This window comes from Centruroides sculpturatus, unplaced genomic scaffold (genome assembly GCF_000671375.1).
Source record: "Centruroides sculpturatus isolate CEXI.00-Female unplaced genomic scaffold, Cexi_2.0 scaffold727, whole genome shotgun sequence".
In the NCBI taxonomy this organism is placed as follows: Eukaryota; Metazoa; Arthropoda; class Arachnida; order Scorpiones; family Buthidae; genus Centruroides; species Centruroides sculpturatus.
In genome coordinates, this window is record NW_019385161.1 from 1 (window position 1) to 4,613 (window position 4,613).

A 4,613-nucleotide genomic window follows, 5' to 3' on the forward strand; every position below is an offset into this window, starting at 1 on the left:
CTCTTAGAGTAGTTGTAAATGTTACTATGTTCATATTGTTTGTTAGAAATTAAAGTTTTATTTTATTTACATTTGAATCAATAATTCAATTTATAGGATCCTGTCAGATCTGAGCCCAGTTTGTCAAAGCCCTTCTATTAATTAAAGTTCTAGCCCTCCAATTAATTAGCTACTGTTTTTTTTTTTACAAGAGATGATAGAAAGCTGTCAACTGTATAGTGCAGTGTTTCCAAACAAGAGAGAAATCACTCCTTGTAGGCAGAAAAACATTTTGTGTGAATTTTTCTTTCTTTTAAAGACTGAAACACAACAAAAAAGAGAGAGTGAATTTGAGATATTTCAAATGATTGATTATTTTTCATCTGAATGAATCCATTGCTACAAATAAGAATTTGTATTTGGCAAGCCTTGTTGGAGTTGGCACTGGCATTAAAAGGATATGTTAAAAAATTGAAGATTTATTAATTGTAGTAATTATTATTAATAGTAATCTGGGCATTGTTTGTTGTTTGTCTATTGTCTTTGTCATTACATCTATATTAATTAAAACACTCATATATGTAATATCCAATAGTATTACAGCATTGCTTAAGATAACTAATGATTGGCAAGTGCCAAATCTGACAGAGGGCGCTCAAGATGGCTACCGAAACAGGTAAGGAACCGACCATGTGTTTCTTCAGTGCCTGAGCCGATTCAGTTCCCATTGGTGATGACTACTGCAATGACCAAATGGAGAACAAATAACTGAATTTATGTCAAATTCTAGACTATATCAGTGACAGGAAACGTTGTCTTGTAGGTGAAGATGTTTTGGATGCTGAACACATCATTAGAGTTTAATCCACAAAATACGATGTGTCCAGCATCCAAAACAGCTTCACCTTCTACAAAACGTTTCGTGTCGCTGATATGAGGGGTGTTCAAAAAGTATCGTATCTTTGGTCGGCAAAAATACATTTATTGATTTTGAGGTACAAAACCCTAATCCCCTTCAAAGTAGTCTCCTTGGTAATGTATACACTTCTCCCAGTGCTCCTGCCATTGCTGGAAACACTGCTGGAACGCATCTTTTGGAATGGCCATCAGCCGGTCTGTCGCATTCCGCATGATGTCTCCTCTTGACTAAAATCAGGTTCCTTTTAGCGGCATTTTCAGCTTGGGAAATAGTCAAAAGTCTTACGGAGCATGACGAACCACAGGAATGTTGTGTTTGGCGACAAAAGTCCAATTCAGATGCACAGAATGGGCGAATGCATTATCATGATGGAGCTGCCAAGTTTTGGTTGACCATAGATCAGGTCGTTTGCATTGCACAGCATCACAAAGACGATGAAGGTCCTCCTGGTAGTACTCCTTTGCGATGTTTGGCCTTGTGGCACATACTCAGGATACACCACCCCACGGGCGTCTAAAAAAACTGTCAATATGACCTTGACATTGCTGCAGACCTGCAGCACTTTTTTTGCCTCGAGGATCCTCCCCGAAAGCTTGCTGAATCTTGTGAATGGTTTCCGCTTGGGTATCACCAAGCTTTTGGCAAAATTTGATGCAATATCACTGCTCACGTTGTTCAGTCATTTTCCAACGTAGTGGAATCTGATGAGAGCTCACTACACGTCCTCACTCATAGGCCGACTACCAGCGACTGACACTTCCTGCAGGCGGCAAAAAATTTAGGACTGTGCATGATGACCCCTCCACAACTCCACCAAAAGAAACTTCCTGTGCATCATTGGTTTACACGGGAAAAAGAAAGATCCAATACTTTTTGAACACCCCTCGTATAGTCTAGAATTCGACATAAATTCAATGATTTGTTCTCCATTTGGTCATTGCAGTAGTCATCACTGATGGAAACTGAATCGGCTCAGGCACTGAACAAACATATGGTTGGTTCCTTACCTGTTTCGGCAGCCATCTTGAGCATCCTCTGTTGAATTTGGTGCTTGCCAATAGTTGCCCACTAATAGGCACATGTGAGGCTGATAAGTATTTTTAAGCTGTCTTCTCAATATTTGTATGAAGAAAACAATAACTATCTGATTACAATAAACAAAGTTATAGGTGTATTTTAACTTATATATTTGGAACATTACAATTGTGTGTGTGTGTGTGTACACACACACAAAATTATACATTTAGTAAGTCACAAATTTTGACAGCAATACATAATACATTTTATTGATCTCTGTTACAAACAACAAAGCCATACATATTGAAAGATGTGAATTAAACAACAGATGCTCCACTGAATGGTAAGAATCTGGAAAGATACAACTCATTGCCATTCACTCAGACATTGTGTCACTAGTTTATGAACTAATTAAACTGTCTTCTAATTCAGACTGTGTCATGATATTCAGCCAAGGTTTGGGTGAATCCCCAAAATATTCAATAGAATTCAAATAGAATGTTGTGTAATCTGACCTTGTAAGAGAAGACGACATTAAAAAACTCTCATAATCTAAATGGCTTGTTACATTCTTGACAATCATTACTATGTTATAACCAATAACATTTTATTTTAGTTTGTCAATATTCATGTATATAAGTACTTTACAGTGTTCAATTCTGTAATATGTTCATTTAAAATATTTCATTCTTTTATTTGCTTTGTTCTTTTTATTTGTAGCATTCATATTTTCAGATTTGTTAAATTTTGAATGCTAATTTACAATCTAGCATTTAATTTTGATCACATTGGTTATTAACATCAGCAATTTTCATCTATAGCCCCTATCTAAAACAAATTATGGTATATTTGAGTTGACAATTTTTTAAAATTTAAATACAGACTATGCATACAAAAGAGCTTCAAAAACGTAGTAATCTCTTAGCACATTATCCATCATGGCTGACACGACTCAAAGCACCACATCCTATGGCAGCATGCATCGTCGTATCACACCATTTGGCTTGTGAGTTTGCCATGTTAATATTTAAAAAATATCACAAAATACCAATTCTGTGGTATTATAAGAAAAACCATGACTGTAACTGTGGTTATTTATATTCATTGTACGTTAAATTTCAACATAGAACTTGTCCCTTATACCATACTCCTCCTGATTCAACAGTTCAGTTTCCTAATGTAAAGAGTAGGACATTCTAGCGAACCCATGTTGAAAATTGAGAAATTGAACAATTTTTTCCTGCTAGATTAGAATCAAATACAGTCGACCCCCTATAACACGGTAGATACATTCCACTTTATAAGAATTTTGCATTGTAGGAATCTTCAAATACATGAGCCAATCACAGCCCGGCATGTGTGCAGTTTACTGACTATGGCTGTTTGAAAGGTTTTCTTCCATAAAATTAATCGATTCTAGACTAATTTCACTCAACATTTCCAAAACACGTATAATTTTTTGGGAATAATCTGTATAAACTATGCTATAAACAAAAAATTGTAGAATTACTTACTGAGTGTGCACCGTTCGACCATGCCATTGCTTAAGCTTGTTTTCACCGCGGAGCAGCGCACCGAACGGCGGCCGTGTTTTCTGATAAGTTATTTTTCTGCGAAAAATTCGTTGAACTTTGGAGACATCATTAATAGAAATAATTTTTATGACCGTTGAGTAAGAAATGTTTTTTCACAAGAAATGTATATCATTACAGTACTGTATTAGACTTACAGTACCCAATTTAGGCCTATATACTGTGCAGACGATAGTAAACTCAACTTACCCGCCTAAACTCCATAGTGTGTAAGTAGTTCGGCTGCTTGTCCACTATTGGTCCAGATTCAACCAATCCTGTCACCACACGAGTTGGCGATGACGTTTTACCGCATCTTACGAGTCTCTTTTAGCATCTTTATACGAATACGGTCGCAATTTTTTCACCGCGATATACAAATCTGCATTATATGAACCCGTGTTATAGGGGGTGTCTACTGTAGGTCAATTCCTTAAAAAATACTTTCATATTTAGATGAAAGGTTTGACACAGTCCTTAATGCTTTAAGTGAGGTATCTGCTACAATCAATTGGCTTTGTTAATCTACATCAGTGGTTCTTAACCTGTGGTCCGTGGACCACTGGTGGTCCCTGAAAGCATCCAAAGTGGTCCGCGAAAGTTATCCCAAAATTATTAAATAAATGACGACACGTTGATGACAATGCGCAGTACGTCAAGGTTAGAGCCAATAGCAGACTGGGCTGGGGTATGGTGCGCGGTCAGAAAATATGAAACTGGAAGTCACTAGCAATAAATTTGCATTTGAAGATAAAATCAGTGCGTTTATCGCTAAAATCGACCTATGGATCACCAAAGTCGAAAGAGAGAATTTTTCTGCGTTTGATACATTGAACCCAATTATTGATTGACAGTATGCTGAGATTAAAGGACAAATACAAAAGAACATTACATTCCATTTGCAAAGCTTGAAAAATGAATTCTATCGCTATTTTCCTGACTGCAAGGATAAAGGTATTCGGAAACTGATTTGCAATCCTTTCATAATCAACATTTCTGAGGTGACGGATGAAATACAAGAAGAGTTAATTGAAATGCAACATGATAGTAACTGCAAGGATACATTCGAGACAGGAATTAATCTTAAAGATTTTTGGAGCCAAAAAGCTATTGCTTTCCCTAAAATT